Consider the following 14,049-nt stretch of genomic DNA (forward strand, 5'->3'; position numbering starts at 1 on the left):
AAAGCTCAATCATTGTATAATAAATTATGCAATGTTCTAATATACTTAGTATTCTAACTTCTTACCATTTGCGATATCTCTGTTTGCTGTAAGTGAATGGGAACATTCCTGTTTACATAGAGGCGTAAAATCTATATAGAATTAATATTTCTGACAGCTGAGAGTTTGATACAATTATTTGTACCCTAACAATCTTCTATGAGCTAAAAGCGTGGACCTCGGGCTAATACATTTTAACGACAGTGACACCTTTCCAGGCAGGAGTAAGATCTGTATTGCTGATGTATTTAGCTCACTGAGGATTGTAAGGACTGGATACGACGATAGCAAACTTTAAGATCTGTTCAGGTTCCGGGCAAGCGGAAATCTTTACAATACTGCAAGTACACAAAGACAAGATATAATAGACGGCTTGAAATACACTGAGCTTATAATGGAGCCATGACAGCTATGTAGGTTTGAAAACAGATGAAGATGAATCCTGATGGACCTGTTGACTTATAATATATTGTTGACGATAAAAATAACACTACAGACTGCACTATCCTTGCCATCAAAAATACTGGAAACCTTGACAGATTGGCTAAAGACTTTATAAAGAGGAATTGAAGATAAAAGCAATGCATGGAAGTAGAAAACTTCAATTTGGGAGCGTGATCATGATTTATATCAGTGCTGATTGAACAAAACTATAGGCAAATAGGCATAATTTTTCAAGACATTATACATGGTGTCATTGGTTAAATATCAATATATCAGATTTATGCTTCCTGACAAAGATTTAAAACCATTTAAGGTTCACAAAACATAGCATAATATTTTTTCATTATGTTATATTAATGGCAAGTATCAAATAAAATGTGTGCCTATGAAATTCATTGTGGCTCTGTATTGTGTATTAAGCTTAATCTTGGTCGTCCCAGCTGTGTCTATTGAAAGAGTTTTAATAATTAGAGCTTGGAATATAATTCTTCTTCTATCTTGGAAGGGAGAAGCTGGAGCTAAAGGAGAGCTGGGATTACAGGTAATGTATTGATCTTAATATATGTCAGACTTTCCTTTTGTCAGTTTTTCCATTGTTTTTGACAGGCAGTATAGCGTAGCCCGCTGCATTATTCAAACGAATAAAAAAAAAAATTAAAACCTAACGTATCCCATTACAAATCAGTGGGATCCATCATTGGTTCCTTAAAAAATGGAAACCCTGACTGGTGTGTACAGAAAAAAATGGTAATACAAGCCGTTTAGGGACACCCCATTTGTTCTTGCAGCATTCAAGAGATATTTTTTATATGGTTCCAAACTGGGCATTTAGATTTTACTTTCTGATTTCTATAATGATGCAAGATACTATTCTAAAGTTAAAGTCGTTCCCAACAAACTTTAAAACTTGAAGGAGTTACGTTACCTTCATAAGTCGGCTGGTTAACTCCGGAAGTCTGACTATTATTACTGGGCTATTGCCACCTGTTATCGTTGGAGGAAGCTGACGCCGGCATGCATACATTTTCTGCAGGGATGGGGAAATATAGTATTACATTAAGCTCCATGAAGTCCATTGGTGACCATGTAATACATGGTAGTGTTGAGATCTTCTAATTTGGCATATAGGCATGAGATGTGCGGAGTGAACAACTCCTTTAAATATTAATGGGAACATCTTATACTGTTCTTTTTTTCTCCAATATTTCTTGTGGATAAACATTAAAATAATTGCAAAGATGGTAATGCAGGGTTTGTGACCAAATTACTGACCTCTGCACAAACAGTAATCTATGTGATTTTTTAATCAAATAGTATTTATTAACATTTTTCAGCCATACAAAACAGACAATACAGTCAAACCCAACCCACACCATTCCCTCCTTTCCTTGATGAGGAGCATCATGCACACCAGCATATAAAAGGGTTGCAATTAGAGAATTGCACAGTAATAATTCAATCTAACCTTGAGTTGACTAATGTACGACCCAACTCATATCAAACATTATCATGACCAGTTAGCAGAATAACAGCTAGAAGAAGGCCCCAAGAAGACCTGGGGAGGGCAACCCGGGAGTAATCCATGTGATCTTAAATTCATCTCAATCAACTTTCTTCTGATTCTCTGACACCAAAATTAACTGTTTCAGCACTAGACTTACACCATAGGCTAATATAGTATATACCCAAGACAACTGCCCCATCAGTTTATAAAAAGTTTGTCTCTATTCTATTTATGAGTTTGGGGTTGAAGTGTGGTTAAAACTGCATAAAGAAAAAAACATTCGAAAACGGCATGTGCGGTATTACCACAATTTTAGTATGTTCTAAAGTAACAAATGCAAACACATCAAAAAACGCATCATTTGATGAGGTTTTTTTATACAGTTTTTAACCACAATTGCAAAGTCTGAATGCGCCCTAATGCGTATACTAGAATTGTTTTACTTTCAGTTTTTATGTGCAACATAAATTCTTCTAATATTTACTGGATTTTGTGATTAAGGGTGAACCAGGGCATCCAGGATTGCCGGGATTTGCAGGAGCTCCTGGTATTCAGGTATGATTATGTTGATTTTTTTGTAATTAACAAAGCAATATTCCAGCTTCCTAGATAATCAATGACAGTAAATTTACCTAGTTCAGTATATGGATCACACAAACAACACAAAAGTTTGAACAGCACATTCCAACAAAATGAAACAAAACATGTAGACAGGTGCAAGAACGCCTTTTCTTGTGTGCTGTATATTTATATATATATAAATTATAATGATGTCACGGTACAAGAACAATTCATACAGTGATGTCACATCATAAAGATAATACACACAAGAATACAAAAGTACCAGGATAATCTACTAGGTTTAGATTGTTATTAATATTGCTCAGTGAATTTGCAACTCAGTAATTATTCAGTGATGTCCCAGGATAGGCTTAATGCATAAAGTCATGTTATAACAGAAATAATGCACACTGTGATGACATATTATTGGTATAAGGCATATAATGACATCATTTATATATATATTTATAAAATAATAATATAGTTTCAGCTCTGTGAAGCACATCTGTAGCTTGTCATAGTATTACTATTGCAATATAATCCCTTCTGATGCCACTAACAATTATTAATAGGGTTTGAAATATTTTAGGGGCCAAAAGGCGAACCTGGATCTACAGGACCAAAAGGCTCACCCGGAGAAGTAGTATGTATCGTTTTCACAAATCACACTATTTTTGCCATATAGGTGAAATATAAAACATTCATAATATTGACATGTTTGAACTAGAAATGTGGTGAATCTTCTTGTTATAGTTTTGTTTCTTATTCCATCCACTTCTTTTGGGTTTTGACCCAAACATTTAAAGGTAATTGGATTGCAACTAGAGAACAGCCAAAGGTGTAACAATCAACCATAGGGCCCCATTGCAAAACTTGGAATGGAGCCCCACTCCACTGTGACCACCTTCAGCAGCTAGCGAGCTCATGATATGAAAATCATGATTATTTTTGCCTCCATCATATACTGTGCTACTTTCCCCACTTTCATTTTGTTTTCCAGTGATCTGCATTCTCTCTCTCAATTATATATTATTATAACAGGGATTATCTGGAGAACATGGGACACCTGGAATACCAGGTACCAAAGGAGAGAAGGTATATTTTCTAAAGTTAACTTTATGCTTATTCTTTAACTTTCAATTCGATTTTTGTGCAACATTTTCTAAGTTAGTTGTACCCTTGGTGAATCATTTCCTATCATTGAGTTTGCTTCCTTAGTGATTCATTGTTATATTTAATATGAAAATATCATGTAGAGAGATGTAATATCAGTGTCCTGCACTATATGACTAAGATGTAATTAGAAGAGAAATACATAGAAAATTCACGTCGTAATAGTTGCTAAGAAATGTTTATTTCACACGATTAACAATGTCTAACACCCACTTATTTTACAACAATAACTACTTATTCATCTCATCACAAAGCTTACCTCTTTCGTTCAGGCCAGATAGAATCAAGTTTTGGCTAATTATTATTGTTTTTTATAACTTGAGTACCTTTTCTAATGTTCCATTATAATAATGGACTTTTATGCATATACATCAGTATAAATATTCAATGGACCACGGTATTAAACCTCATCTTCTTCTAATACAAATAGAACTTAAAAAATTGATAAATGGTGTTTGTTCACGTGAAAGCTATGTCGAAAGATAAGTTGTTGTAAAGCTCTTTTGCTATATAAAGTTTGTACACAGTATTTGTTTGTGTTTTCCTTCATATAAATATGTAAAAATAGCTGTCATTTTATTATAGGGGGATTCAGGTGGCCCTATAGGATCTCCTGGACCCCCAGGTCCCAGAGGAGAACCAGGACCACAAGGATTTGGTTTACCTGGGGAACCGGTAAGCATTTAAGTTTTACTGTGCTATTCCAAATGCATTTCTATATCAATTTATCCAATGATATAATGTCACATTTTCTATATTCAATTACAATATCTAGAAATTTACTGTAAGTTTTATATCACATGTGCAGTATTTTCTCTTAACTCTCCAATACACCTGTTTTTATCTCAAATCTTTCACCCTTTCATTCCTTTGTTTAGATCTGATAAAACTTTTTGACTCCATATATAACAGCATGCGCCTTATATTTGTGGTCAAGTCTTGTGCCACGTCTTAGCAATTTATTGTCCACATTGTGTTGTTATTAGGGATCAAATGGAATATCTGGTGCACCTGGTCCACGGGGCCCCAAGGTAAATTTTAATTTTGGAAATGTATTTATAGAACTTGCATTTGATCATACATACTTTGCAAACATTAGAGACCATCTTGTTTAAACTTTTTTTTTTTTTTATAACTCAGCAGTACAGGAAACTTTGTAATATACCTTAAAAGAGGAAAGTGGTATCTTCCTTACCTTTCAGCAGCCTGTAGTTCTCCCACTGCTTACAGATGTAGCGTTCTTTAACTTGACTTTTAATGATCTTTAACTTGATTTTTAACGGATTAAATACACGGTGGAAAGAAACTTTAACTTGACTTTTTCAATAGTTTTCAATTGCTTAAATGATAAGATATCCCGCTGCAACAAGTTATCAGAGTCAAGATAAGGATTGCTACATCTGTGCCTGCAGGGTTTCTGTAAATGTTTGCAAAGCAAAATCTGTCGAGAGTAAAACAGTAAATAGAAGACGGGGAGGAGGGGGAGGAGGGGGAGGAGGGGGAGGCAGTTACACAAGACCGAGTGCACAAGACCGAGTGCCACTCAGGCTGTTTTTCACGGCATCCAAGTGGCACCCGATAGTTTTCATGGACCCAGTAACTTCAGTGGGTGAATCGGGTCTGTGAAAAGAGCAGCGGGATAGAAACATCAGATTGCACTCAGCACATTTCTGACATCGCACCAGGACCCACCCACTCAGCAGTGTAGAGACGCAACATTTGTTTTCTGCTCTACATATAATTTATGTCTGCAGAAGGACTATGGAGGGATTGTAATTTATTTACTTATTTATAATGATATGTACACTTACATTTTTAGTAAAAAAGGCCCTTAATTATAAGTTGTCTTCATTGTCAGGAACAATGAAATATCACATACATCTAGATATATTTAACAGGAATCTACACAGAACCCACAACTGAATATAACACTACATTCTCTATTGTTTTGTGTGTCTGCCCTTTCCATTATCACAGCTTCCATTCTTTTTTCTTGAAAAAAATATCAAGTTCAGTCTTAAAGTTGGATGCATTGTCTTCTCCTCACACTGCAAGTAATCCCAAAAACACTCAATGATGGTGGAGTGGCAAGTCCATTGTGCTGAGAACATACGTAGCTTATATGATAAGAATGTCTGTTTTTTACAGCACTGAGTTTGAGCTTGTTTTCATGCTATATAATTTTTTCCTCAATCAAATATTCTTGCTATACTTCCCCAAGTTTCAACTGAACCTCATACATGCTTTACTGATGGTTGTAGACATGGTTCAACAGGTCTTTTATTGCTTTGGTGAAATACTGTTCCAAATATGTCAGATTTAGGGCCTATTCACACGAATGTTGTATACGTCCATGTGACGGCCGTTAAAACAACGTCCGTCACACAGACGTATGTATTTCAATGGGGCCGATCACATGGCCATTGTTTTAACGGACCGCGTGGAGGGTCCATTGAAGAATAGAATATGTCCTATTTTCTTCTGTTTTCACAGATCCCTCGATAAACATAAGTCTATGAGGGATTTGTAAAAACAAGTCCCACAAGAGTGTAACTCGGCCGTGAAAAACTGCCGTTTTTCACGTCCGAGTTTGCACTCGGTTGTGTGAATAAGCTTTTAGACTCAGCTTAGTTGCTGAAAAGCACTGAGGAAAATAAATGGCAGGTAAGCAGAACTCAAAGAGTAGTAGTTTAAATAGCACCAGTCACCTCTGCTGATGTGTCTATTTTAGTAAAAACTTGTTTTCCCCATGAAATAACAATTCTGTAATATATTTTCTTATGACTCTGCATTGTTCCATTCCTCAGTTCATCCGCCTAGAACTTTATGAATAAATTGACAAGTGGGTGTTACCATTCCCATTGTCATAAGTGTGTCATTACATAGTCTCACTCTGTCAGGACTGATTGGACAGTATAAGTCTGTGTAGGAACACACCCCCAACAAGTAACGCTAAGTTGTCAATTTATTCATAAATTTCTAGGAGGAATAAAAGAGGAATGGCACATCATAGATTTCTAAGAAAAGATGCTCCAGATTTATTATTTCATGGGAATACAATGGGGCAGATGTACTAATGCAGTATACGATTTAGACAGTGTAAACTTAGACAAGGCACCAAATTTATCACAGTGTTGAATGTTGTGTGATAAATTTGGCGCATCTTACTTGACCTGCCAGACACTTTTCTCCTTTTTATACCACTATTTATTTAACTTCGTTTGCAAAAGAATTTTGTGCCAGTTTCTTCAACACACGATGGCGCACTTTAAGCCACGCCCCCTTTTCAGTTAAACCACGTGCCTGTTTTCAGAACACATTAAAAAAGTGTCCGGTGTGGTACAAACATCTAGTTTTACAAGATATGTGCCAAACAGCACGAAGATGCCTGATGCCTGAAGATGCCAAGAACCAGATTTTAGTGCAATTTAGGCTTCGTTCACATCTTTGTCGTGGTTCCGTTCATGGATTCCGTTGGACTTTTCCGTCAGGGGAACCCATGAACGGAGACCAAACGGAAACCATAGCTTTTTATTTGCATTACCATTGATTTCAATGGTAATGCTTCCATTGCAAATGGTTTCCGTTTGTCTCCGTTCAGTTTTTCAACAATAGTGTAGTCGTCTACCATATTGATTCCGCCAAAAGGCGGAAACCTTAAGGAACAGAGACAAACGGAAACCATTTGAAACTGAAGCCTTACCATTGAAACCAATGGTAATGCAAACGGAAAGCTATGGGTTCCGTTCATGGTTTCTCCTTACGGAAAGGTCTGATGGAACCCGTGAACATCTGCCCAACGCAGATGTGAATGAAGCCTTACAACACATTCGAGCTGCAGACACATTAGAACATCTGCCCCAATTTATTTACTAAAACAGATATACTGGACAGGTCACAGGTCTTCTTTAAATATATAAATATAAAAATATATATAATTTTTTTACTTTAACTAGAATTCCTCTTTAATGGCTATTTTAACTGTGCATTAAGTAAACAGAGGGATGGTCTCCAACTTTTGCATAGTAATGTCTCATCTGTCCTTTGAACTTATTCAGAAAAGGAAACGTGTAAAAAAAATTCTAATTATATATCAACATATATGATGCCCATTAATTGTTTCCCAACTTCTGCAAATGAATAAATTTGTGTCCCCGAACATATTTAATACAAATTTAACAGGGAGAAAGAGGTTTGCCGGGTGTTCATGGACCTGCTGGAGAGCCGGGGTTACCTGGGACAGTCACAGAAGGTCCCGAGGTATGTCCATATGTGTCTTTATGTTACAAATAAATAAATATCAATAATAGAAGGGCTGTGGATACTGTCATCCGTAGAGATAATCGAATGCATTTTTAAAAACCATTATCATTTCAGTTATTATCAGGACTTGGTAATGATCCAAAGTTCTCTGATAAATATATGTTTGAGATAAAGTTATTTTAATCCTGCACTGAATCATCTTTAATGCCAAGAAGTAAAGTCGTCTTGTTATTCTACTTTTTCCTTTGCATTCTGTGAAAACTGTAAAAACTGGGGGTTGTGGGAAGAGTACGTTACATATTTCACTTTAGTATTTACATTCTCAAGAGTTCTCCGCAGTTTAAGCTCCGACATGCTCGAGGCATTTTTAAGTAGTTCTACTTCTTGCCTTGTTTGTCTATCTTTACTAGCTCCAAATACATTTCTCTCTTCTCCTCAGTAAATGTTTTGTTGCTACCCACTGACCTAATGTGTTCGTCCCAGTCATAGAACAGAATCAGCCTAATATTTATTCATACCTTTTTAAATAGCTTTTGCTTTTTGTGACCTATCAAAACTATTGCTAGACATTAGTACACATGTTTTAATCAGACTCAGAGAAGTTTCTTCTTACTTTACTTCTTTGGCATTATAGAGGCCTTTGGCATTACCAAGAGCACTTGATCCACTAAGAAGTATCTGAGTTTTCTGCATGTATGGCTAAAAAGTGAATACAAATAGAGCAATGCTTATTAGAAAACTACATTTAAATATATTTACCAAAAATGTATTTCCATTTAAAGTAAATTTCTACCGTGAAGCCACTTTAAAGTGTAACTCCGACTGTGAGCATCATACTGTATAAATTTAGGGACAAACTAAATTCAGAATAATTTCATAATATACCTTTATAGTGGTTGGAGTTCTGTTGTGGTGAGCTGATGGACATTGTGACATTCTTACTTGAATTAATAAATATATACGCTTCTGTACATATTCTGTTTACTGCGCTATAAGGAGGGTGGCAGGAAATTTGTTTTTATTTCTAGAGCATTACTCTCAAATTTACTTACTGTTTTGTAAAGTGAGTCATTAGGGTAAAGAAATTTCTGACATTGCCTAAATTGGGCAAGTGGTTTCATGGTTACCCGCCACCTTGTTTCCCATAGGGAGTTGTGTTGCAGGTAATCCACAATTTTTACAATGACTTGTGCGCTACCAAATGTTGCCCATTCTATAGGTAAAGATTTAGGGTTTGTCCAGACATAGCGGAATTGCTGCATATTTTTCTTCCAGAATTGATGATGGAAAATATGCAGCGCAATACAGTAGTAGCAAAGTGAGTGTGATTTAACAAATGTCATCCACACGCTGCGGAAAAATTCCATCATGAAATTCATCTGCAGTGCGTAATTTTAGTTACGCAGCATGTCAATGTCAATTGCTGCTGTGATTTCCTGCGCTTTCTGATGTATTGTGTAATTTGCTGTGGAAACGCTGCCGAATCTTTTACAGGGGGTGGAAATGACATCACAGGAAGAAGAAATATCACCATCACATAGCCCTAGAAAAAAATGTACAAATAAACTGCAACAAAAGTCTGCACTATTTTCCGCAGTAAAAAATGCATGAAATGGTGCGGATTTTCTGCAGCGGATTGTCTGCTAGTTGATGCGGAAATGCTGCGGAAATTTCCAGCAGCAAATCCATTACGTGTAGATAAGCCCATAAAAAGCATTGAAGAATGTTGAAATGTGTGAAACTCTGGCCTTAAATACCATGTTATTTTATATTGTCTTATTCATAGGGCCCAGTAGGATCCCCAGGAATACCAGGTATACAGGTAAATATTAAAGTTTGAATATAAAATGTACTTAATGTTTAAGAACAATATAGTGCTGTGTCCACCCTTACCTTTGCTTGAATTTGGTTAAGGACTCCTCATGAATTTCTCATGAACCAAATTCAAGACAATATCGTGATATTCTAGCAAAACCTGTGACAGGCTGAAATTCATGTTAAAACCACTAGGTGGCCACGCAGACACAAATAGCATAGACATCTCATGATAGAGTATCGCAAAATCTGGTCTTTTCACGCCACACATCTCAAAATATGTTGAGATAAGAGGAAAGGACACATCTGTAGTTTACATGACACTAAACTAGGTCCATTTTATTTGTATTCATTAACTAATGTTTCATGCCTAATTCAAAAATAATGTTTTATAAGTTTAGAAATGTTATTGATATAATTTTTATGTTTTTATTTCTAAATGTTATTTTATCAAATTATATGGTGATTGCCTGATTGGTATAATAGCTAACACATGCTTAGACTAAAATGTTTATTATATGTATTTATTCTGTTTAGGGTCCACAAGGTCTTCCTGGGTTGCCAGGTCCCCCAGGCGCACAAGTGAGTAGTAGACAATTTGCATTTGCAAATGGCTTACTTTGGTTTTGTCAACTCAATCTGGGGTCCAATTGTTGGGGGTCTATGAGATCAACTTGTATTAGTGGGTGAATTCCTATCTTACTGCAGCACTGTATGGGGACTGAATCTTGCAGAATGTCGATAGATATTATTTTCAAAAGTGTACAAAAGTACTAGTCAAGAATTATTAGAATGAACGAAAACACACACGCACGCACAGGCACACGCACACGCACACACACACACACACACACACAAACACACACACACGCCTATTTCCATCCATTCAAATTGACTTGCCTTGTCTGTGTGAAACAAACCCATGGCTCTGGTGATATAGTGTAACTATATTGCCTTGCCTATTCTCAATAAGCATTTTAAGAATACTGTAGGATCTATGTATTTCCACTTGCTTGCTTATAGTCACTTCCTTATTCATAGACGTCAGACCCTAATTGCTCTGACAACATCTATAATTGTAGAAAAACCGCATAAGTAAGAAGCAGTTTATTCCGATGATGACACATTGAATAAGATCAGCAGTCTATGGTAGATGTTAATAAACAGTTTACAGAGGTTTAGAAAACTGACAATTTTTTTTCTTTCATCACAAGAAAAGGAGCGTTATATCTGTGAGGAGATGATTTTTAATATATAATGACAGTCACCCAAACAAGTATTTTATACTACCCTCAATACTCACATGCTTATATTGATATGTATATGTTAAGTAATGGGTGGTAGAGGTTCAAATTCAGTAAGTACAGGATTGTGTGCAAATGCTGACAACAGACAGAGCTAAAGAACTTCAACAATTATTTGGCCTCTTGCCGAAGAGGTGTAATTGGAAAAGATTAAGCTCAAGATGCTTCTTTATCAGAAATATCGCAATAACTTCATTATGTTTTTATAAGTCAGCCATTCTCTTAAAAGTGGTTTCGTACTAACAGTGATTGATGACATCACTAGCGTATGCCATTCAATTGTGAATTGTGCAGTTTTGACCATTGAGACCCTCATTAATCATGAGACCAATGGATTAGTGGAACACCGTGGCACCTTGAGCCTTTACCAGACACAGTATGACCTTTATTTCTTCAATGGGACTGATCTGCAATACCCGACACAGCTCATGGACAAATGTTGAGCTGTGTGTGGCCGAAGAGGCCTCTGTGCTCCACCGATTTACATGGGTCCCCTCATATTCATGATCTTCTCGATCCCAAATCAAAGGGATTTTCTGGTTTTATGTAAATAAAGCTTAAACAGTATAGAAACTTAAAGGGGTTTTCCCATGAGAGACATTTCTGACATATCCACAGGATATGTCATAAATGTCAGATCGATGCGGGTCCCACCTCTGGGACCCGCACCTATCTCTGGAACGGAGCCCCCTAAACCCCGTTCTTCCACTGTGTTGCTCGCTGAGCTACGCTGTTTTCGTAAGTCCCATAGAACTGAATGGTAGTTATGAAAACAGCGTAGCTCGCATTCTATGCCGCTTCTGTAACTGCCATTCACTACTATGGGAGATAAGGAAACAGCGTAGCTCAGTGAGATAAGCTGTTTTCGTTACGCCTGACAATATAACCAGGTAGTGGCCGGGAGGTAGCGGGAACAGACAAAAGTAGAATGGGGTTTAGGGGGCCCCATCCTAGAGATAGGTGGATATGTTATAAATGTCCCTCATGGGAATACCCCTTTAAAGTCATATAACTTTCTAATATACTTTGTGATTCAATTCCTCACCGGTTTCAAGATGTTTTTATTTGTTTGATGTCAGTGAATGAGAACACTCTTGTTTACATTCAGAGGTGTACATACCTAGTCCTGCTCTCATCTGAGAAGTGGATACAATTGTATCCAGTTCAGACAATAATCTGGCAGCCAAGTACATCAGTGGCTGCTGCACACATCTTTCTAATAGATTGCTACAATGTGTCAGTCTGGAGTCCAGGCTTTTTAGACTGGATACAGTTGTAATCACTTCTGAGATGAGAGCTAGGCTAGGTATGTACGAATTTATAGCCTGTGAATGTAAAAAAACAATGTTCTCATTCACTGACAGCAAATAAATATCTTAAAAATAGTGAGGAATTGAAGCGCAAATTATATTGGAAAATTGTAGAAAGTTTTATCAATACTATGATTAAGCTTTAGTAACATATAACCAGACAACCTCTTTAATTTTAATCTTTTAGTGTCACAGCAATCATGGATAATGAGACTGTTACGGGGCATACAGAGGATGCTGTATACCCACTGTGTCAACAAGGGATTTGATTTGGGGCTAATCCAGGGAGTGGAGTCTAAGGGATCGCCAGGTATTTACCCTATAACCCCTATATGGAGATCTGGAATTTGCTGCTGGGAATCCCCAGGTCACTACCCCAAAAGTAGTCTCCCTTGGCAATGGTCAACGTGGACAGGAGGGGTATTGAAGCAGCTCATAGTATGCAGGGTCCGGTATAGCGTAGGTCAGGACAGGCGGCAGACGATAAATTACGGTCTACAGATCCAAAGGTCAAGGCAGGTGGCAGAGGGTTGTCACGTTCAACAAGCAAGAGGTCCAGGCAGGGAACTCCCCTGGATGCAGATAGAGGTCGCAACCAGACAAAAGACAGGGAAGGACACGGTGCCGAGCAGAAGCCAGAGGACGCCGTGTAAAGGTGTGTGTATACGGCGGGTGGAAGCGGTGGCCGTTACAAATAACATATAATTTGACATCAATCACTATTAGTGATAAAGCCTGACTAGAATAATTTGCAAATACCTTCATAATTTTAATAGTCTACCAAATGCAGAGCTTGCTTGACCATATTCTATAATAAAGCCTATTCTGTAAATCATATCACTCAGCCATAATTACCTTATTGTTGATGTGTCGCAATAGTCAACAGAATGAGTTATGCAACTACTGTAAATGTACTGTATCAATAAGCTTTTTTTTATTTCTTTTTAAAGAAATAAAAATGTCAATATGATGAGTTATTTTTTGTATTTTTACTTACAGGGTGTCGCAGGCAGAGATGGAAGACCAGGACTCCCAGGTCCTCCAGGTGACCCAGTATGTGAAAGCATGTACATTGTTGTCACAATCAGTTTTCCCATTCTTAAAATTAACATTTAGCTTTAACCCTTTTATTTGGGAAAATACGTGTAAATCTTTTGAGTTACTAGTCTGAAAAATCAGCACATCTGTTTTCTGCTTGAGATTCAAGAAACTCCATTATGGGATTCAATTTTGAATTATGATTTGGAAAGCGTTCTAGAACTGTTGAGAGTATTTTCGGTTGAAGTTGTCTGCCTTCTTTAAAATAATGTTTAGTCAATTACATTTTTCAGATTTTTACTGATTAAATTTTAAATTACAAAGTTTTTTTTATTTGCAATGATTCCAGAAGAATCAATACTCAAGAAGTTGGAGAAGGGCAGGCAATATATACATTACAAAAAAAATAAAAAATCACTTGTCATTGCTTCTCTTCCCGGGAATGAATACTTAACAAACACAACTCCAAAACTTTGAACTTTTCACACTCAAAAATGATGCTATTCTTAGTCATTGTTTGTTAACCATTGCCTTACAAATTGTGAATATTTGAAAAGCATTTGTGTAAGTAATGTATGGTGAATGGTATTGTTGCTAG

At 36.7% G+C, this 14,049-nt stretch overlaps 1 long non-coding RNA gene across 1 annotated transcript; it reads left to right on the forward strand.

Annotated features, from left to right (window-relative positions):
- The first annotated feature begins 3,142 nt into the window (after nucleotides 1–3,142).
- Nucleotides 3,143–13,466, forward strand: LOC142760973 (uncharacterized). Its single transcript, XR_012883472.1, has 8 exons — nucleotides 3,143–3,191; nucleotides 3,590–3,643; nucleotides 4,307–4,396; nucleotides 4,708–4,752; nucleotides 7,904–7,981; nucleotides 9,771–9,806; nucleotides 10,337–10,381; nucleotides 13,413–13,466. It is a non-coding gene; the product is annotated as an uncharacterized LOC142760973 (long non-coding RNA).
- Nucleotides 13,467–14,049: the final 583 nt, after the last annotated feature.

Source organism: Rhinoderma darwinii, chromosome 4 (genome assembly GCF_050947455.1).
Source record: "Rhinoderma darwinii isolate aRhiDar2 chromosome 4, aRhiDar2.hap1, whole genome shotgun sequence".
Lineage (NCBI taxonomy): Eukaryota > Metazoa > Chordata > Amphibia > Anura > Rhinodermatidae > Rhinoderma > Rhinoderma darwinii.